General features: G+C 43.6%; 1 pseudogene; it reads left to right on the top strand.

Moving 5' to 3' along the window:
• The window catches only part of LOC141091171 (galactose-3-O-sulfotransferase 2-like), a 132,943-nt pseudogene that overhangs the window by 64,106 nt on the left and 44,870 nt on the right, over positions 1–23,967 (top strand).

Here is a 23,967-nt window from a genome sequence, read left to right as displayed (position 1 = left end):
TTGTGCAATCATGTGCAATCCATACTGGGCCTAACACCGTCTGAGCCTGCCTCATGCTGTATAGACATATATTTTGAATGTGTACGCTATCCATACATGTTATCCAGGGATACGGTACCCTTTCTAACCTTTGTGCAATCACGTGCAATCCATACTGGGCCTAACACCGTCTGAGCCTGCCTCATGCTGTATAGACATATATTTTGAATGTGTACGCTATCCATACATGTTATCCAGGGATACGGTACCCTTTCTAACCTTTGTGCAATCACGTGCAATCCATACTGGGCCTAACACCGTCTGAGCCTGCCTCATGCTGTATAGACATATATTTTGAATGTGTACGCTATCCATACATGTTATCCAGGGATACGGTACCCTTTCTAACCTTTGTGCAATCACGTGCAATCCATACTGGGCCTAACACCGTCTGAGCCTGGCTCATGCTGTATAGACATATATTTTGAATGTGTACGCTATCCATACATGTTATCCAGGGATACGGTACCCTTTCTAACCTTTGTGCAATCACGTGCAATCCATACTGGGCCTAACACCGTCTGAGCCTACCCCTGAGACATATATTTTGAATGTGTACGCTATCCATACATGTTATCCAGGGATACGGTACCCTTTCTAACCTTTGTGCAATCACGTGCAATCCATACTGGGCCTAACACCGTCTGAGCCTGCCTCATGCTGTATAGACATATATTTTGAATGTGTACGCTATCCATACATGTTATCCAGGGATACGGTACCCTTTCTAACCTTTGTGCAATCACGTGCAATCCATACTGGGCCTAACACCGTCTGAGCCTGCCTCATTCTGTATAGACATATATTTTGAATGTGTACGCTATCCATACATGTTATCCAGGGATACGGTACCCTTTCTAACCTTTGTGCAATCACGTGCAATCCATACTGGGCCTAACACCGTCTGAGCCTGCCTACTGAGACATATATTTTGAATGTGTACGCTATCCATACATGTTATCCAGGGATACGGTACCCTTTCTAACCTTTGTGCAATCACGTGCAATCCATACTGGGCCTAACACCGTCTGAGCCTGCCTCATGCTGTATAGACATATATTTTGAATGTGTACGCTATCCATACATGTTATCCAGGGATACGGTACCCTTTCTAACCTTTGTGCAATCACGTGCAATCCATACTGGGCCTAACACCGTCTGAGCCTGCCTCATGCTGTATAGACATATATTTTGAATGTGTACGCTATCCATACATGTTATCCGGGGATACGGTACCCTTTCTAACCTTTGTGCAATCACGTGCAATCCATACTGGGCCTAACACCGTCTGAGCCTGCCTCATGCTGTATAGACATATATTTTGAATGTGTACGCTATCCATACATGTTATCCAGGGATACGGTACCCTTTCTAACCTTTGTACAATCACGTGCAATCCATACTGGGCCTAACACCATCTGAGCCTGCCTCATGCTGTATAGACATATATTTTGAATGTGTACGCTATCCATACATGTTATCCAGGGATACGGTACCCTTTCTAACCTTTGTGCAATCACTTGCAATCCATACTGGGCCTAACACCGTCTGAGCCTGCCTCCTGAGACATATATTTTGAATGTGTACGCTATCCATACATGTTATCCGGGGATACGGTACCCTTTCTAACCTTTGTGCAATCACGTGTAATCCATACTGGGCGTGAGAACGGCTGGCGAGCTGTTAAGCAAGCTACAGCACCTGTCCAGACAAGTACAGGGATTCCCTAGCGAGGAGACTTATTTGATTGTTTTCAATGTTGGGACAGCAATTTTTGGGGAGCACTATACTCTGGAGAATGATAGATGGGGCCCACCATACACTGGAACATTCCAAAGGTGGACATCAGACACTGGAGCAGCATTTACAGGGCCCATTATACACTAGAGCATTAGAAATGGGGCCCATTATGTTTGGAGCATTATTTGGGCCCATAAGACAGTGGAGCTTCATCCATGGGGACCAACATATACTGTAGCATTATGTGGAGCTCATCATATACTGTTTCAAACATTATATGGGACCAATGATTCTGTATGGAGAAATAGATGGGCCTCGTCATGAGATGTAAAAAGTGAGGTATTTTTCATTGGACTATACCGCTATTTCTCTGCCGTATCGGAGCATGATGAGTTGTGGTATGTGTTAAAGGGGCGCTCTTTCGCCCAGGGCACATGAAAACCTGGAGCCAGCCCTCCCCCCACAGTTTGTAGCCAAATAACCCCCATTTTTCAGTGCGTAACTTGCATTATGAAGTTAATTAAGGTTGACAAGCTTAAGAAAGAAGAATTGATGCTTTTGGCATTCAAATGGGCACTGTAGGTGTGTTTCCTGTCCTCCTCTCACTGCCGACTTTTATTCCCCATTGACTTACATTGGGTTTCGGGTTTCGGGACGACCCCGACTTTTCCCTATAATCGGACGATCTTGCTCGACCCGACTTTTGGAAAAGTCGGGTTTCACGAAACGAAACGCGACCCTAAAAAACCAAAAGTCGCTCAACTCTAGTGGTGAGTACTTTGAACCCCCAAGGGCTTTACAGAAGTTTATAACTTACAGCCATACAATTAAAAAATCATATTTTTTCTACAAAAATGATCTTTTCACCCCCAATTTTTTTATCTTCCCAAGGGTAACTGGAGAAATTGGACCCCAAAAAGTTATTATACAATTATATACAATTTGTCCTGAGTATGCTGATATCCCATATGTGCGAGAAAACTACTGTATGGGCACATGTTGGGGCTCAGAAGTGAAGTAGTGACATTTTGGAATGCAGACTTTGATGGAATGGTCTGCGGGTGTCATGTTGCCTTTGGAGAGCCCCTGATGTGCCTAAACTGTGGAAACCCCCCACAAGTGACTCCATTTTGGAAACTAGACCACTCAAGGAACTTATCTAGATGTGTGGTGAGCACTTTGAACCCCCAAGTACCACACAGAAGATTATAACGTAGAGCCATAAAAATAAAAATTTAAAACTTTTTCCACAAAAGTAATATTTTTGCCCCCAATTTTTTTTATTTTCCCAAGGGTAACAGAAGAAATTGGACCCCAAATGTTGTTGAGAAATTTGTCCTGAGTAGGCTGATACCCCATATGTGGGGGTAAACCACTGTTTGTGCGCATGACAGAGCTTTGAAGGGAAGGAGCACCGTTTGACTTGAGATCAGATGCCATGTTGCATTTGGAGAGGCCCTGATGTACCAAAACAGTGTAAGTCCCCCAATTCTAACTCCAACCCTAACCCCAACACACCCCTAACACTAATCTCAGCCCTAACCCTTGCCCTAACCCTAGCCCTAACCCTAACCCTAACCCTAGCCCTAACCCTAACCCTAACCCTAATGGGAAAATGGAAATAAATACATTATTTTTATTTTATTATTTTTTCCTAACTAAGGGGGTGATAAAGGGGGGTTTGATTTACTATTTATTGCGGGTTTTTATGTTTGGCAGCTGTCATATGCTAAAAGACTATTTTTATTGAAAAAATAGTTTTTGCATCACCACATTTTGAGAGCTATAATTTTTCCATATTTTGGCCCACAGACTCATGTGAGGTCGTGTTTTTTGGGGGACGAGTTGACATTTTTATTGGTACCATTTTCGGGCACATGACATTTTTTGATCGCTTTTTATTGCGAATTTTGGGAGGCAGAATGAACAATAACCAGCAATTCATTAATTTCTTTTGGGTGGGACGTTTCCACGTGTGGTAAAATTGATAAAGCAATTTTATCACCCCCTTAGTTAGTGAAAAATAATAAAATAAAAAGTATTTATTTCCATTTTCCCATTAGGGTTAGGGCTAAAGTTACGGTTAGGCTTGGTGCTAAAGTTAGGCTTAGGGTTGGGGCTAAAGTTAGGTTTAGGGTGGGGATTAAGGTTCGGGTTGGGATTAGGATTAGAGTTAGGGGTGTGTTGGGGTTAGGGTTGGAGTTAGAATTGGGAGGTTTCCACTGTTTAGGCACAGCAGGGGCTCTACAAACGTGACATGGAGTCCAATCTCAATTACAGCCAATTCTGCGTTGAAAAAGTCAAACGATGCTCCTTCCCTTCCGAGCTCTGCTGTGCGCACAAACAGTGATTTACTCCCACAAATAAAGTATAAGCGTACTCAGGACAAATTGGACAACAACTTTTGGGGTCCAATTTCTTCTGTTACCCTTGTGAAAATAAAAAATTGGGGCAAAAAGATCATTTTTGTGAAAAAAATATGATTTTTTTATTTTTATGGCTCTACATTATAAACTTCTGTGAAGCACTTGAGGGTTTAAAGTGCTAACCACACATCTAGATAAATTCCTTAGGGGGGCCTAGTTTCCAAAATAGTGTCACTTGTGGAGAGTTTCCACTGTTTAAGCACATTAGGGGCTCACCAAACGCAACATGGCATCCAATCTCAATTCCAGCCAATTTTAGTTTGAAAAAGCCAAACGGCACTCCTTCCCTTCCGAGCTCTGCCATGTACCCAAACAGTGGTTTACCTGCATATATGGGGTATCAACGTACTCAGGACAAATTGTACAACAACTTTTGTGGTCCAATTTCTTCTGTTACCCTTGGTAAAATAAAAAAAATGGATCTGAAATACATTTTTTGTGAAAAAAAGTTAAATGTTAATTTTTTTCTTAAACATTCCAAAAATTCCTGTGAAGCACCTGAAGGGTTAATAAACTTCTTGAATGTGGTTTTGAGCACCTTGTGGGGTGCAGTTTTTAGATTAGTGTCACTTTTGGGTATTTTTTTTATCATATAGACCCCTCAAAGTGACTTCAAATGTGATGTTGTCCCTAAAAAAATGGTTTTGTAAATTTTGTTGTAAAAATGAGAAATCACTGGTGAACTTTTAACCCTTATAACTTCCTAACAAAAAAAGTTTGGTTCCAAAATTGTGCTGATGTAAACATGTGGGAAATGTTACTTATTTAGTATTTTGTGTGACATATCTCTGTGATTTAAGGGCATGAAAATTCAAAGTTGGAAAATTGCGAACATTTCAAAATTTTTGCCATAATTTTCATTTTTTTCACAAATAAACGCAAGTCATATCAAAGAAATTTTACCATTACCGTGAAGTAAAATATGTCATGAGGAAACAATGTCAGAATCACAGAGATCCATGGAAGCATTCCAGAGTTCATAGAATCATAGAATCGCAGAGTTGGAAGGGACCTCCTGGGCCATCTGGTCCAACCCCCTGCTCAAAGCAGGATTCGCTAAATCATCCCAGTCAGATGTCTGTCCAGCCTCTGTTTGAAGACATCCTTTGAAGGAGAGCTCACCACTTCTCGTGGCAGCTTGTTCCACTCATTGATCACTCTAACTGTCAAAAAGTTTTTTCTAATATCTAATCTGTGTCTCCTCCCATTCAGTTTCATCCCATTGCTTCTAGTCTTTCCATGTGCAAATGAGAATAAAGTTGATCCTTCTACAATGTGACAGCCCTTTAGATATTTGTAGACAGCTACAGTTATCACCTCATAAATGGACAGTGGTCAGAATTGTAAAAATTGGCCCAGTCAATAACATATAGCACAAATCCCATGAAAAATAACATGGAACAAAGAAGAGATCCCAATAATATTAAAAAATCCTTTTATTCAAAATAGTTATAAAATGACAAAAGCATAATGCCATATAGGGGACGCTATACACACTCACAAAATCATCATGAGGAGAAAATACATAAACCCAGACTAGAACATGTGTAAGCCAATCACATAACAATACATGTCAATGATCCAGATTACATTCTATAAAAGACCATGAGTAATGTCCAAAAATAGACAAACAATATCACTCCCCAAAAGTGGAAACAATCTCTCTGTAAACTAGAGGCACAAATACTCAGAGACCGTGTGTAAATAACACAGTCACCATGTAAGGCAACCTAATCAAGAAAATGCCATAGTGCACAGAGAAAATGATATATCATTACCTATATGAGAGAGTGTGGTCCAGCGTCCCCTCAACCCGACGCGCGTTTCGCCGCCTGCTTCTTCCGGGGGCGTGTCCAGGGTGAGGGGCGGCAGAGTTTAAATGAGAGTAGAAATTAGGACGTAACCAATGAGAATCAACGGCGCATAATGTTATAAAACACGCCTCCATCACCAATCAGATGAAGCGGCGCATGACGCCGCCAGACACGCCCCTATGATGTACTTCCCCTAGCGCTCAATGAACCGCAAGCTTAAGCTATGCGTGTCAATATCAGAGTGTCGCCAGGAAGCACCAGAGGCCGTGACTAGCAGCGCATGCGCACAATCTGAAGGCCAAATTACATACCGGGAAAAACAAAAAGAAGAATATAATATTAATGACCAGCCATATAATTTAAAGAGACTAGTGCACAAGAACCCTAATAAGAGTGTATAGAATACATTATTATTTATAATATAAATAGATCGTGACATTACATTCAACAATTCCATTTATGTTAAACGTCATGATATTCACCTGACCATAATAAAGTGCATTAGTGCTATATAAACCACCCAATTGGGGCACAATCATCAATATCCCCACAATGACAAGAAACACGTTATATATAGACAAGTATGATACAAATACATGGTGCCATCACATTAAACATAAAATGCACATATCTCAGAAACACATTTCGTGAACAAATAAGGAATACATATATTCAAATTGTGCTGTTGTGAAAAATTTGATGCAATAATACATAGATCTTAAATCTTGATTGTAGAACCATCCACAACAGAATCTCAGATCCCGGATGTATACAGCAACAGATTGAAGACTACTCTTATACTGCAATCAAGAAAAAACTGTTAAAATGATATAAAACAAATAATGACCCCAAACCCATAAAAAAGAGGAGATGGACCACACTCTCTCATATAGGTAATGATATATCATTTTCTCTGTGCACTATGGCATTTTCTTGATTAGGTTGCCTTACATGGTGACTGTGTTATTTACACACGGTCTCTGAGTATTTGTGCCTCTAGTTTACAGAGAGATTGTTTCCACTTTTGGGGAGTGATATTGTTTGTCTATTTTTGGACATTACTCATGGTCTTTTATAGAATGTAATCTGGATCTTTGACATGTATTGTTATGTGATTGGCTTACACATGTTCTAGTCTGGGTTTATGTATTTTCTCCTCATGATGATTTTGTGAGTGTGTATAGCGTCCCCTATATGGCATTATGCTTTTGTCATTTTATAACTATTTTGAATAAAAGGATTTTTTAATATTATTGGGATCTCTTCTTTGTTCCATGTTATTTTTCATGGGATTTGTGCTATATGATTGTGTGAAGTGCCCTCCTTATTAGGTTTTGGACATTGTGGTTATTCCAGTCAATAACATGCAAACCACCCTTGGGGTAAAGGGGTTAAAGGGAACCTGTCAGCAGGATTGTTATGAGTAACCTACAGACAGTGTCAGGTCGGCACTGTTATACTGATTACACTGATACCTTGGTTGATGAAATCCATCTTGTGGTTATTATTTAATCTTTATTTTCAGTTATGAGTTAATGATATGCTCATGCTTCGGGGGCGGCTTGTGGGGGACCTTCATGTGGTGCTCTGATTAGGTATTCACCTGTATGACTTCTGACAGGTCACTGATCCCTCAGTGACCTGACCCCAGTTTACATAATGAATATTATATATATTGAAAAAAACACCTTCATCAGGCTAACGCCGGCAATTTTGCTTGTATAAATAAATTCAGTAACACATTAACCCCCAGGGTTTTTTCGGTTTTGTGCTTTCATTTTTCGCTCCCCTCCTTCCCAGAGCCATAACTTAAGTTTTTCCGTCAATATGGCAATGTGAGGGCTTGTTTTTTGTGGGACGAGTTGCACTTTTGAATTACATCATTGGTTTTACCATGTCGTGTACTAGAAAATGGGAAAAAATTCCAAGTTCGGTGAAATTGCAAGAAAGTGCAATCCCACAGTTGTTTTTTGTTTGGCTTTTTTACTAGGCTAACTAAATGCTAAAAGTGACCTGCCATTATGATTCTCCAGGTCATTACGAGTTCATAGACATCTAACATGTCTAAGTTCTTTTTTATCTAAGTGGTGAAGAAAAATTCCAAACTTTGTTAAAAAAAAATTGTGCCATTTTTCAATACCCGTAGCATCTTTATTTTTCGTGATCTCGGTTTTGTTGAGAGCTTATTTTTTTCATGCCGAGCTGAAGTTTTTAATGACACTATTTTGGAGCATATATGATCTTTTGATCGCCCGTTATTGCATTTTAATGCAATGTTGCAGTGACCAAAAAACTGTAATTCTGGCGTTTTTACTTTTTTCTCGCTACGCCGTTTAGCGATCAGGTTAATCCTTTTTTTATTGATAGATCGGGTGATTATGAACACGGTGATACCAAATATGTGTATGTTTGATTTTATTTTTATTGTTTTATTTTGAATGGGGAGAAAGCGGGATCATTTGAACTTTTCTACTTTTTTCTATTTTTTTACATTTTTAAAAACATTTTCTTTCTTACTGTTGGCATGCTTCAATAGTCTCCATGGGAGACTAGAAGCTGCTACAACCCGATCGGCTCTGCTACATAGAGGCAATGGTCAGAAGAACTGCTGACTTGCTATGAGCGCTGGCCACTAGGTGGCACTCACAGCAATCTGGCACTGACAACAAGACCTCTCCAGGAGACCTCCGGGTGTCATGCCAACACACCGATGACCCGCGATCACGTGACGCGGGTAACCGGTGTGCGTATTTCTGGCACGATTGCCAGAAAAGCTTATCAAATGCTGCTGTCAGAGTTTGACAGCGACATTTAACTAGTTAATAGTCGCGGATGGATCGCAATTCCACCCGTGGCTATTGCGGGCACATGTCAGCTGTTCAAAACAGCTGACATGTCCCGGGAATGATGTGGGCTTACCCCCGGAGCCCACATCAAAGGGAGGTTGTCCGACATCGGTGTACTATTACGACCGACGTCGGAAAGGGGTTAAAAAAAAATCTGTCTCAAAATGGTGGTGGCTGCACCTGCGCAGTAACAGTTTGGAAGAGGCAGTGACCTGTCAGAAGCCATACACATGCATGAATACCTAATCAGAGCACCACATGAAGACCCCCACAGGCCGCTCCGGAGCACGAGCATATCATTAACTCAAAGCTGAAAATAAAGAGATTAAAGATTAAACAACAACCACAAGATGGATTTCATCACCAAGGTATCATTGTAATCAGTATAATGGCGCCGACCTGACACTGTCTGTAGGTGACTGTGCACAATCCTGCTGACAGGTTCCCTTTAACAAATCTTGCCACATAGTTAAGGACATTAGGCCAAACCAGATTCTTTTCTAGAAGTAAAAGGCACCATCAGCAAATCAAACTCAGTATCTGATATTCTTCAGATCTAGCAACTAAGAAGTTTGTGAATTTATCAGACATATTACTGTAACTTATATGGCTATTACTGTATTTATAATGTGCCTCAAATCTTGACTCTCATACAGGTATAAAACAAACGAGATTCCTTTAACACAAAGTATGTTATCCTTCAATAATGGAGATGGAGTTACTTATGGCCTTGAAAGAGATGACAACAATTACGTCAGAGAACAAGATATTGTATCTGAACTTTTGCGTTATTTGCACAAAGGTCAATTGTCTGAAAGATTTAAAGTGCCGAGGTGGAAGGAAGTGTTAATGATTTTAAAATCAAGAACACAAAGTGAAACAGCTTTAATTCAGGAATCTGCTCTCAGGAGAGAACAAGATACAAAATTTTGTCAACCCAAGAACAACATCTTCTTCCTAAAAACTCACAAGACGGCTAGCAGCTCAATTATGAATATTCTGTTCCGCTATGGAGAATTTCACAACTTAACCTTTGCCTTCCCTGCTCGCAATTTTCTTTACTCATATCCCAATTTTTTCAAACCCTCTTATGTAAAAGGATTTTCTGAAAATCCCATAAAGATTTTTAATATTATGTGTCATCATATGCGCTTCCGGATTACAGAGGTAAGCTATGAATAAATCAATAATAATATAAAGGAACAGAAATAAGTAGACATAACCACTTCTTAAATACTATATTCCCCCTAGCAAGACAAAAACGGAGATTAGACCTACCGGTAATGTTATTTCCAGGAGTCCATCCTGACAGCACGATGGGGGTTGTCCTTTCATCCTTACCGGGACAGGAAGTGCACGAGAGGTTAAAGGTCCCCTCCCATGCCCACACTCCAGTGATTTTCACAAGTACTACACCAGTATGGATGCAATTATTATTTATTTAGATTTAGTACAAGCATATTACCACCAATACAAATCATCGGGTGGGAACTACCAGTGCTGTCAGGATGGACTCCTGGAAATAACATTACCGGTAGGTCTAATCTCCGTTTTCCAGGACGTCCTATCCTGACAGCACGATGGAGAATACCAAAGTAGGAATTCGTTTAGGGTGAGACTAATGCTTGTAGCACCTTATGACCGAAGGTCGTCTGGCTGTCCGTTAGCGTGTCCAATTTATAGTGTCTACAGAAAGTGTTTAGTGTAGACCAGGTGGCGGCCCTGCATATTTGCTCTACTGAGGCTCCTGCCCTCTCTGCCCATGACGTCGCTATTGCCCTAGTGGAATGGGCCCTAAGCCCCTCTGGTATAGGTAATCCTCGTACGCTGAGGCGATAATTGATATTATCCATCTTGCTAGGGTGTGTGTAGATGCACCTCTACCCCTATTTTTACCACCGTACTGGATAAACAATTTTGTGTCCGGTCGCCGCTCTCACGTGACCTCTAAGTAGCGTGTGACCGCTCGTCTGACGTCCAATGAGTGAAAAAGTTTTTCTTTATCATTTTTTGGGAATGGGCAAAATGAGGATAGGACTATCTCCTGGTTTAGATTCTGGGGAGGAATTCTGGGTTTAATTTTAGTATTATGCAGTCCTCTAAGATTAGGATGTAGGGGTTTTGGACTGACAGGGCCCGGATCTCGCCCAGCCGCTTGGCTGAGGTGATGGCTAAGCCTGTGTAAGCCTTGTGACGTCTATTTTGGATATTGGCTCATAAGGGGGTCTGCATAGAGCGTTAAGTACCAGATTTAGGTCCCATGGGGGGACTGTTTTCCTTAACATGGGTCTCAATCTCTGGATGGCCTTTGTAAACCGTGCTATCCATGGATGAGAAGCCGAGGAAAAAATCAAAGAAAGTACTTAAAGCTGCTATCTGGACTTTCAATGTGCTTGAACTTAGACCCTTTTTAAATCCTGCCTGCAGGAAGTCAAGGATCTGAGGGATATTTGGGCGAGACAGGTCTATGGGGGTATTACCACCTTCTGAGCAGAACTTCTTCCAAATTTTATGATATATTGTGCTCGTAACTGGCTTACGGCTAGCCTGCAGCGTGGAGATCACTTGGTCGCAAAGGTGTCTGGATTTTAGGACCTCCCTCTCAGGATCCATGCTGCCAGCTGTAGGTTTTCCGGATTTCGGTGCCGAACTGGGCCCAGGGAAAGCAAATCCGCTGCCGTCGGCAGATGGAGGGCCCATCCTGAGCCATCTTCTTGATGAGGGGAACCAACTTCGCCTGGGCCAAAAGGGAACGACTAGCATCACCCAGGCTCCTTCTTCTTGGATCTTTCTGAGGACTCTCGGTATTATGGTGATAGGGGGAAAGCCATATAGCAGTCCCACTCCCCAACTCTGGTTCAGGGCGTTGACCCCCTCCGGATGGTCCGCTGGATTGAGGGAGTAGAATCTCTTTAGCTTGGTGTTCTTTTTTGTCATGAAGAGGTCCAGCTGGGGGGGTTCCCCACCAATGGCACAAGTCTATGAAGATTTCTTCTTTTAGTTCCGACTCGGTGGCTCGGACTTCCTGTCTGCTCAGATAATCGGCTATGTTGTTATTGGAGCCTTCTAGGTGTACCGCTGACAAGGAATGAACGTTGTTCTCTGCCCAAGTGAGGATGTGGGCTGCTAAATCCTGAAGCTTCCCGTGCTTTGGGCCCCTCTGATGGCATAGGAAGGCTAATGTGGTCACGTTGTCTGACATGACCTTTATATTTTGGTCCCGTAGACTCAACCTGCTTCGTTTTAGCGTCTCCCAAACTGCTCGTAGCTCACGGTAGTTTGAGGACTGTGAGCTGATGTTTCCAGGCCATGTTCCCTGCAGGTACCTTCCTTCCATATGGGCCCCCCATCCGTCTCTGCTGGTGTCCGTGATGATAGTTACGCATGGTGACAGGATCCAAGGCACCCCCTGGCTAATATTTCTGTGACTGATCCACCACTTTAGAGATGATCTCAAGGCTGGGGATGGCCGAATCTCCCTGTCCAGAGAGGACTGCCGTCTGTCCCATTTTGTCAGGATCTCCCTTTGTAGGCTTCTTGTCTGAGCCTGGCTCCACATTATGCAGGGTATGCATGCTGTCAGGGTAACCAGGATCTTCATTGTGGTTCTTATGGATATTCGATCTCGCCTTAGCTGGTGAACTTTGCACATGATGGATTTCTTTTTTTCCTCCGGTAAAAATGAGATTCTTCTTCTGGAATCTAACATGACTCCCAGGAATTTCTTCTGGGTACCGGGCTGCAGGTCTGACTTTTCTTTGTTCAAGATCCAGCCTAGGTTTTCGAGCGTGGCAATTACCGAGTCTAGCTGTTCCTTGAACTCCGATGCTGAATGAGATATCACGAAGAAGTCATCCAAGTATGGCACGATGATTATTCCGTCTTGTCTCAAGTGTGCCATGATCTCGGCGACTAGCTTCGTAAAAACCTGAGGTGCTGAAGCCAAGCCGAAAGGAAGAGCCTGAAACTGAAAGTGGTAGTACCTGCTTCCTAATTTTAGTGCAAAGTGTAGGAACTTCTGACAGTGAGGGTAGATGGGAACGTGATAGTATGCACTTTTTTAGATCTATTGTGTACATTGCGGCGTTCCGGTCTATCAATGGGATGGTGGTTTTTAGGGACTCCATTCGGAATCTTTTGTACTGGATCCATTGATTTAATGGCTTTAAATTTATAATGGTCCGACTCTCCCCCGACAGTTTGTTTTACTGTGAGGAGGGTTGAATAGTGGCCCTGACCTCTCTCTATTTCTGGAACCAGAACCACTACCCCTGACCTTAGCAGGTCTTTATGTCTGCCCATATAGGATCTATCAGGGTTTTGGACCGGGGATTTGTAACCACAAATCATGCTGGGGGGGTTCTGTGAATTCGATGGTATAGCCCTTGGAGATAGTATTGAGAATCCATTGGTTTTGGGAGATGAGTTCTCATGCCTTCGCGAAGTGTCTGAGGCGACCCCCTACAGGTATGGCGTCATTGTCTCCTGCTTCTGGAACTTTGTCCGGAGCGAGACGGGGGAGCCCTACTTTCCCCCCCCCCTTCGTGTACTCCCAGCGCAATGATTTCCCCTTCTCCCTATATTCCTGTCTTTGGTAAGGACGGAATCTTTGAAGGGGAAAATGTCTTTTTGGTTTTTCCTCGGGAAAACCTTTTTTGTCGTCCGAGGCATTCTCCAGAATCTTATCTAAGGCCGGCCCAAAAACTCTCCCACCTGAGAAGGATATGACACATAATTTATTTTTCGACTGGTAGTCCCCTGACCAGGTCTTCATCCATATGGCCTGATGAGCCGCATTGGATAAAGAATTATTCCTGGCCTCAAGTCGCACGGATTCAGCTGAAGTGTCCGCCAGGAAACCAGTTGCAATCCTTAACAGGGGAAGGCCTTCTAAGATATCGCCTCTAGGGGTTTTCTCTTTTAATTGCTGCTCTAAGTGGTCGATTCACAGATGCATGGACCTGGCGTCCGATGTGGCGGCTATGTTTGCTTTCATAACTGCCGCAGAGGCCTCCCAAGCCCTCTTTAGTAGCACGTCGGCCTTTTTATCCATGGGTTCCTTGAGGCTTGAGGAATCTTCCAAGGGAATTGAAGTCTTCCTTGACACACTGGCCACCAGGGAGTCGATCTTAGGAGCCTCATCCCAAGTGTTAATATCCTCCTGGTTAAATGGTAGTCAAAGCTTAAAGTCTCGAGGCACAATCAGTCATTTCTCGGCGTCCTCCCATTCTTCCAGAATCACTGAACGGATATGGTCGTTAACTGGGAAGATCTGACGGATCCTAGCTCTTAGGCCCCCAAACATCTCATGCAGGATGGATTGAGTATTTGGGGCTTCCTCAATCTGCATGCTTCTCACAGCGCCGAGAAGCTTGTCCGTGTTTTCTGAGGAGAAGAGGTATCTTTTCCCTATTTCAGGGGTTCTGAGGTGATTTCGCCCTCTTCCTCCGAATTCGTACATTGGATTTCTTCATCTGATGACTGATCGGACTCCCATCTTGGTCTCTTAGCCTCAGCCTGGCTGAAAACTGAGCCGGTAGCAGTCCGGAGACGGAGGTCTAGACCTCCTCTCTGACCATTGTGCGCATCTCTGCAAGGAAAGAGGCCTGCTCGCCTCTGATGATCCTAAGGGTGCACTCTTCACATAGGGGTTTTTACCACAACCCCGGTAGTTTGCTGGAACAGATGAGGTATTTGGGTCAGCCCGATGTCCTGGAGGTTGATGCTGCGAAAGCTGGTGCCGTTTTTTCCTTAATATAAAGCACAGGAGTTCTTTTATTAAAGCTCCTTTCTTTTAAGTATATACTGCCCACTGTGCCCCCTACTTACGGACGCTGGCTTAGGCTGATCACTGGTTTTCACGGTGTTTTCCATGGTGGTGATGCGGTTGCAGCAGACCTGTATGGCCGACCCTCCCCGACTTTTTATCCTACCTTCCACCGGTCGCCTCCGCTCTCCGTCGCGTCCGCCCGTCTCTGATGCGCCCATGCCCGTGACACAACCGGAAGTCGTCATCGGGCACCTGGAAGTGACGCGGCCACCGACGTTCCAGTGCCTCCTCCGGATGATGCGGCGTTGCGGCGGCGGGAGCCGAGAGCCCCGCTGAGGGGAAGTGGCTCCAAGTCCCGGAGCCATGCTCCACGGGACACCTGGCAGAGAACCCCCCCTTAGAGGGGTGCTGCCCCGGACCGTCTCATGGGGGGAGCTGCCGTGTGGATCCCGATCCCCCTGGGCCCGTCGACCTCATCTTGGGTAAGCTCCTTGCTGGATGCCACGGCTAACTTCCTCCGCGTCGTCTCTCGTGCCTGTCCTTACAGGGACAGGAAAAACACTGGAGTGTGGGCGTGGGAGGGGACCTTTAACCTCTCATGCATTTCCTGTCCCGGTAAGGATGAAAGGACAAACCCCATCATGCTGTCAGGATAGGACGTCCTGGAAAACACGTTTTACTCACCTCCTGTACTGGCAATGTTCCAACAATGTCGGTGCTCGGTGTGCCAAAACTTTTGTGAGGTGGTTATGCCATTTGAGTCCTACAGCCAATTACCAGTCATTATTCAGCTGCTGTTCTCTCACTTCTTTCAGACCAACCAGACATGGGGTGAGCAATGTGTCCCATTAGTGGCCACTCTTCAGGGTTGCCAACTTGACTTGTTATTTTTCATGGATAGATTATCCAAAAATCACGTACATACAATGTTTTTTGTATGGACACATTAGAAAACCATAATAAATGATTATTGTAAGCAATACTAACGACGACTACTGCAGATTAGTGATGAGCGAGCACTAAAATTCTCGAGTGCTCGTTGCTCGGGTCAAGCAAATTGTAATGCTCCGGTGCTCGGCTGGAGCGACGAGCCCAATGTAAGTCTATGGGAAACCCGACCTTTTTTGCTGCAACCCCCCGGGGGGTCTTTTTAGGGTCTGATAACATCTGAAATCGATGGGAACAGTGCTGAAATTTCATGGGAACATCATGGGGAAGACCCCTGGAAGCATTTCTGACTCCTAGGTCACTGCTGTGAATAGTGTAGTCAGAGTGTAAAGCCACTTTTACAGGCCCGCAATAAAACATACAAAAACAAAAACAAAATGGATTTTCCTGGGAAAGTGTAGTGTAAAGCCACTTTTACAGGCCCGCAATAAAACATACAAAAACAAAACCAAAATGGATTTTCCTGGGAAATATGTTAAGGAACATCCTTTCCAGGGTAATGATTTCTACGTAAGGAAAAATGAATAACCCAAAACAAAAATGTTCCTCCACATGTTCCTTCCAGACAATATGGAAAGGAGTCTTCTGCTCACTGAGCAGACGCTCAATGGGATAGATGAGGAGGGGGATGCTAGGTTGGAGCTGCAGGACAATGAAGCAGCTAGCTGGGTGACAGTTAGAAGGCGGAGTAGAGGGAAGAGCACCAGGGAGGCTAGTCCTGATCTGGCACACCCCAATAGGTTTGCTAAGTTGGCAGATGAGGGGAGTGTTAGTGCAGGAGTAGCACTGCTGCAGCAAGGCATGTCCTCTGAAAGCCGGAGGAGTGTCTGCTCCAGTAAAGGGGGAAATAGGAGAGCAGGGCAGGCCAGACAGGTTCTGGTAGTGGGAGACTCAATTATTAGGGGAACAGATAGGACAATCTGTCACAAAGACAGGGATCGTCGAACGGTGTGCTGCCTACCTGGCGCTCGAATCCGACACATCACTGATCGGGTTGACAGATTACTGGGATTACTGGGAGGGGCTGGTGAGGATCCAGCGGTCATGGTGTACATTGGCACAAATGACAAAGTTAGAGGTAGGTGGAAGGTCCTTAAAGATGATTTCAGGGAATTAGGCTGTAAGCTTAAAGCAAGGACCTCCAAGGTGGTATTTTCGGAAATACTTCCTGTACCACGTGCCACGCCAGAGAGGCAACGGGAGATTAGGGAGGTTAATAAGTGGCTCAGGAATTGGTGTAGGAAGGAGGGGTTTGGGTTCCTGCAGAACTGGGCCGACTTCTCAGTTGGCAACAGGTTCTACGCTAGGGACGGGCTGCACCTCAATGGGGAGGGTGCAGCTGTGCTGGGGGAGAAAATGGCTAGAAGGTTGGAGGAGTGTTTAAACTAGGGACGGGGGGAGGGTATTCCTTTTATAGGAGGGGAAAACAGTGCAGATAGAGACCTGGGCACAAATAATGACATTGGGGGTGGGGGTGGAACAGTTAATTTAAGAAAGAATAGAGGTACAGAGAGATACATAAAGTGCATGTATACTAATGCCAGAAGCCTCGCCAACAGATGGAGGAATTGGAGTTAATGTTGTTGGAACATAATTATGACATGGTGGGGATATCTGAGACATGGCTGGATGAGAGCCACGACTGGGTGGTTAATTTACAGGGCTATAGTCTGTTCAGAAATGACCGTACTAATAAACGAGGGGGAGGTGTGTGTTTATATGTAAAATCATCCTAATGAAAATGTAGAGTCCCTGTGGGTAGAGCTAAGGGGAGGGGGGAAAAATAATAAATTACTGATAGGGGTTTGTTATAAGTCTCCAAAAATAATGGAAGCAACAGAGAATATCCTCATAAAGCAAATAGATGAAGCTGCGACTCAAGGAGAAGTCATTATTATGGGGGACTTCAACTACCCTGAAATACATTGGGGAACCGAAACCTGCAATTCCAGCAAAGGTAATAGGTTTTTGACTACTATGAGAAACAATTACCTTTCACAACTGGTTCAGGACCCAACAAGAGGGGGGGCACTGCTAGACCTAATATTAACCAACAGGCCAGACCGCATATCAAATGTAAGGGTTGGGGGTCACTTGGGTAATAGTGATCACAAATTAATAAGTTTTCATGTATCCTTTAATAAGATGTGTAGTAGAGGGGTTACAAGGACACTAAACTTCGGGAAAACAAATTTCCAACGGATGAGAGATGATCTTGGTGCAATTAACTGGGACGATATCCTGAGACATAAAAATACACAAAGAAAATGGGAGACATTTATTAGCATCTTGAATAGGACCTGTGCACAATATATACCATATGGGAATAAACATGCTAGAAATAGGAGGAAACCACTATGGCTAAATAGAGCTGTAAGGGGCGCAATAAGAAATAAAAATAAAGCATTTAGAGAATTAAAGCAAGTAGGTAGTGATGAGGCATTAACTAAATACAGAAGATTAAATAAATTCTGTAAAAAGCAAATCAAGACAGCAAACATTGAGACAGAGAGACTCATTGCTAGAGAAAGTAAAAATAATCCCAAAATATTCTTTAACTACATAAATAGTAAGAAACTAAAAAATGATATTGTTGGCCCCCTTAAAAATAGTCTGGGTGAAATGGTGGATGAGGATGAGGAAAAAGCCAATATGCTAAATGACTTTTTTTCAACAGTATTTACACAAGAAAATCCCATGACGGATAACATGATCAGGGATAAAATTCTCAGTTAAATGTCACCTGCTTAACCCAGCAGGAAGTACGGCGTCGTCTAAAAATCACTAAAATTGACAAATCCCCGGGCCCGGATGGGATACACCCCCGAGTACTGCAGGAATTAAGCACAGTCATAGATAGACCATTATTTTTAATCTTTAAAGATTCCATTATAACAGGGTCTGTACCACAGGACTGGCGTATAGCAAATGTGGTGCCAATATTCAAAAAGGGGACAAAAACTGAACTTGGAAATTATAGGCCAGTAAGTTTAACCTCAACTGTGGGTAAAATCCTGGAGGGTTTTCTAAGAGATACTATACTGGAGTATCTGGAGAAGAATAACCTCATGACCCAATATCAACATGGGTTTACAAGGGACCTTTCCTGTCAGACTAATCTGATAAGCTTTTATGAAGAGGTAAGTTCCGGACTGGACCAAGGGAATGCAGTGGACGTGGTGTACATGGACTTTTCAAAAGCTTTTGATACGGTGCCACACAAAAGGTTGATACATAAAATGAGAACAATGGGGATAGGGGAAAATATGTGTAGGTGGGTTAAGAGCTGGCTCAGGATAGGAAACAAAGGGTGGTTATTAATGGAGCACACTCGGACTGGGTCACGGTTAGCAGTGGGGTACCACAGGGGTTAGTTTTGGGACCGCTTCTTTTTAACATATTTATTAATGACCTTGTAGGGGGCATAGAGAGTAGAATTTCAATATTTGCAGATGACACTAAACTCTGCATGGTAATCAATACAGAGGAGGACAATTTTATATTACAGGAGGATGTATGTAAACTAGAAGCTTGGGCTGATAAATGGCAAATGAGCTTTAATGGGGATAAATATAAGGTCATGCACTTGGGTAGAACGAACAAGATGTATAATTATGTGCTTAATTGTAAAACACTGGGCAAAACAGTCACTGAAAAAGACCTGGGTGTATGGGTGGACGACAAACTCACATTTAGCAGCCAGTGTCAGGCAGCTGCTGCAAAGGCAAATAAAATAATGGGATGCATTAAAAGAGGCATAGATGCTCATGAGGAGAACATAATTTTACCTCTATATAAGTCACTAGTGCGACCACACTTAGAATACTGTGTACAGTTCTGGTCTTCGGTGTATAAGAAAGACATAGCTGAACTGGAGCGGGTGCAGAGAAGAGCGACCAAGGTTATTAGGGAACTAGGGGGTCTGCAATACCAAGACAGGTTATTACACTTGGGGTTATTTAGTTTGGAGAATCGAAGGCTTAGGGGTGATCTTATTACAATGTATAAATATATGCGGGGACAATACCAAGAGCTTTCTAATGATCTTTTTACTCTTAGACCTGTGATGGGGATAAGGGGGCATCCTCTACGTCTGGAGGAAAGAAGGTTTAAGCATACTCACAGACGCGGATTCTTTACTGTAAGAGCAGTGAGACTATGGAACTCTCTGCCATATGATGTTGTAATGAGTGATTCCCTACTAAAATTTAAGAAGGACTGGATGCCTTTCTTGAAAAGTATAATATTACAGGGTATATACACTAGTTTCCTTAATATTGCGTTGATCCAGGGAGCTAGTCTGATTGCCGTATGAGGAGTCGGAAAGGAATTTTTTTCCCCAATGTGAAGCTTACTGTTTGCCACATGGGTTTTTTTTGCCTTCCTCTGGATCAACATGTTAGGGCAAGTTAGGATAGGATATGGGTTGAACTAGATGGACTTAAAGTCTCCCTTCAACCTTAATAACTATGTTACTATGTTACTATGTTACCACTTGGGCTATGTTCACACATAGTGCTTTTGATGCATTTTTCAACTTTAACACTGCTTTCAACCAGTACAAATATATTCACAGGGAAATGTCATTTATCACTTAACAACCTTAGCTGGCCAAGTTGTGTGTGACACATTATCAAACACATCCTGTTTCCTTTATGAAGGAGGGACTTTGAAAGTCACAAAGCCTATTTTTATAGGGGCATCAGGCAGTATTAATACTCTTAAAGGACCATCAGCCGGCTATGCTTTGTTGCTTTTAAACAGTGGGTCTCCTATCCTGCTATTGCCTATGCAGTGAGTGGCAGGGCTGCCAAAAATTAGGATGCACCCCAATACCCCTTTGACGAGATGTACAGGAGGGCCTCATGAAAAAATGTTCCCATTATAAGAAAGTGGGTCTCCCATAATGTTTGCCTATGCCTGCCTTGCCCCAAAGTTACACGCACCCCAATAACCCTTTGAACCGATGTTCTCGATGGCCACATGAAACCAAAGTTCCCATTATTAGAAATTGTGTACTGCCACACTGTTTGCCTATGCATTGAATGCAAGGCCCACCTTGCCACAAAGTTCCACGCACCCCAATAACCCTTTGAACTGACGTACTGGATGGCCACATGAAACCAAAGTTCCCATGTTTTCCATTTGGTACTGCCATACTGTTAGCCTATTCACTGAATGCAAGGCCTGCCCTGCACCAAATTTAGATACACCCAATACTCCTTTGAAGAGAAGTACAGGAGGGTCTCATGAAAAAAAGGTTGCCATTAGGAGAAAGTGGGTCTCCCATAGTATTTGCCAATGTATTGAATGCAAGGCCCGCCTTGCCACAAAGTTGCACGCACCCGAATAACTCTTTGAACCAACGTACTGGATGGCCACATGAAACCAAAGTTCCCATTATTAGAAATTGTGTACTGCCACACTGTTTGCCTATGCATTGAATGCAAGGCCCACCTTGCCACAAAGTTCCACGCACCCCAATAACCCTTTGAACTGACGTACTGGATGGCCACATGAAACCAAAGTTCCCATGTTTTTCATTTGGTACTGCCATACTGTTAGCCTATTCACTGAATGCAAGGCCTGCCCTGCACCAAATTTAGATACACCCAATACTCCTTTGAAGAGAAGTACAGGAGGGTCTCATGAAAAAAAGGTTGCCATTAGGAGAAAGTGGGTCTCCCATAGTATTTGCCAATGTATTGAATGCAAGGCTCGCCTTGCCACAAAGTTGCACGCACCCCAATAACCCTTTGAACCAACGTACTGGATGGCCACATGAAACCAAAGCTCCCATTATTAGAAATTTTGTACTGCCACACTGTTTGCCTATGCATTGCAAGGCCCGCCTTGCTACAAAGTTACACGCTTCCCAATAACCCTATGAACCAATGTACTGAATGAACACATAAAACCAAAGTTCCCATTCTTCATTTGGTACTCCCATAATATTGAAGTGATTGCAAGTCCTACTCCAAATTTGGACGCACCCCAATAACCGTTTGAAGAGACGTCCTGGATGGCCACATGAAACCAAAGTTCCTATTATTCATTTGGTACTCCAATAATGTTTACTCATCAAGTGAGTGCAAGTGTTGTGGCTAAAGAACCTGCATTGAAGCATTGCTATGTTGAGACTGAAGAAACTACATTGGAGAATTGAAGTGTTGAGGCTGAAAAAACTGCAGTGGATCATTGCAGTATTGGGGCTGAAGGCCCAACAGTAGAACATTTAAGTGTTGAGGCTGAAGAGACGGCATTGGAGCATTGCATAGTTGAGGCTGATGACCTGGCAGTGGAGCATTTACGTGTGGAGGCTGAACACTCGGCATTGGAGCATTGCATAGTTGAGGCTGATGACCCGGCAGTGGAACATTTAAGTGTTGAGGCTGAACACAAAGCAGTGGAGCATTTAAGTGTTGAGGCTGACGACTCGGCATTGGAGCACTGCATAGTTGAGGCTGAAGACCCGGCAGTGGAGCATTGCAGTGTTGAGCCTGAAGAACCAGCAGTGGAAAATATCAGTGTTGTGGCTGAAGAACTGGCAGTGGAGAATTGCATTGTTGAAGCTGACGAAAGAACAATGTTCACATTATTAGGAAGTGGCTGTCTCATACTGTTTGCCTATGCAGTGAATGCAAGGTCTGCCACAAATTTTGATGCACCCCAATACCCCTTGGAAGAAACGTGGAGGATTGCCTACTAAAAATCTTTTCCCAATTTAAAGAAGCGGGTCTCCTATGGTTGTAATGCCCTTACACTAAGTGCACGGGATGACAAACTTTTCCCCCTGGGGGGTACACATCAACATACCATGTAAAGTTTTTTTTTACGGACATCATAAACACTCTTTAACACAATAACGTGGCTGTTGCATCACGGACCACGGCCACCATGGTGATCTAGTGGTGGTGGCTGATGAGAATGAGGAGAAGGAGGAGGATAACAGCAAATAGCCAAAATCAGAAAGCATATACCCATGTGTGGGTGTGAAGAGATGCATGGGAATATACCTCCCAAAAAATGACACTGGATTTGAGGTTATGTTTCGCTGTTATCATTCAGTGGTGTAGAGTAGTCTGGCCAAATCCAGCCCTTGATACTTTTTATAAGAGTCAGCCTGTCTGCATTTTCAGTTGACAGGCGGATGCACTTATCAGTTATAATTTCACCGGTGGCACTAAAACACGCTCTGACAAAACGCTAGCAGCAGGGCAGGCCAGGACCTCCAAGGCGTAGAGAGCCAGTTCATGCCACGTGTCCAGCTTGGATACCCAATAATCATAAGGCACAGAGGAATCACGGAGGACGTTGGTACGGTCAGCAAGGTACTCCCTCAGCATCTTCCAAAACTTTGCACTCCTTGTGATAGTACCCCGCGCCTCAGGGCCACTGCGATGGGAGGGTCTGAGAAAACTCTCCCAGAATTTTGCCAGTGTTCCCCTGGCTCTGCTGGATTGGAGTTGTGTCTCTCTCTCCTGTACTCCTTGGTTGACCAACGAACTGTGACCTCAGGCGCCAGCATTTTCAGATGGGAATTTTTTTAATAAATCCGCAACAATGACCTTCTGGTACTGTACCATTTTGGTACACCTGTCTGCCTCTGGAAGAAGAGATTGAAAGTTCTCCTTGTAGCGTAGTTCTAGAAGTGTCACCAACCAGTAATGACTGTCACCCAAAATTTGGAGAATACGAGGGTCACGGGAAAGGCAACATAAAGTCAGCCATGTGTGCCAGATTTCTAACAGGCAAGACTTCCACGTCCTCACCAAGAGGACAACTGACCATACTCTCCTCCTCCCCGTCCTCAGGCCATCCACGTTGAACAGACGGTATGACAGTTGTGCTTGTAGTTCCGTCTATAGTGCATGAAAATAGCTCCTGTTCTTCCTCCTCCTCCTCTTCCTCATTGTCAGCCAATCCACGTTGAAATGACATGAGGCTGGGCTGTGTGTAATCACCCTGTATGGTTCCTTGATTCATCTCATCGTGCTCTGCCTGCAATGCATCCTCCTTGATTGTGAGCAGAGAGTGTTTCAGAACACAGAGAAGCGGGATGATGACGCTGATCATGATGTCATCGCCGCTCACCATCTTAGAGGAGCCCTCAGATGACACAATTTTTAGCACACAGATAGGTGAGGTGTGTAGCGGAGATACTACACTTTAAAATATCTGGACTGTACTTTGTTTAAAAACAGCAAAATAGTGTCTATAACTAGACTAAAATCCAGCAAAAACAGTTCAATGGAGCTACAAAAATGCCACAATTTTTAGCCCACAGATAGGTGAGTCATGTGATGGAGATACCAGACTTTAAATTACACTACCGTTCAAAATTTTGGGATCACCCAGATAATTTTGTGTTTTCCATGAAAACT

Source organism: Dendrobates tinctorius, unplaced genomic scaffold (assembly GCF_039654945.1).
Source record: "Dendrobates tinctorius isolate UK_male_01 unplaced genomic scaffold, ASM3965494v1 ptg000049l, whole genome shotgun sequence".
In the NCBI taxonomy this organism is placed as follows: domain Eukaryota; kingdom Metazoa; phylum Chordata; class Amphibia; order Anura; family Dendrobatidae; genus Dendrobates; species Dendrobates tinctorius.
This window is presented reverse-complemented; position numbering and strand designations above follow the sequence as displayed.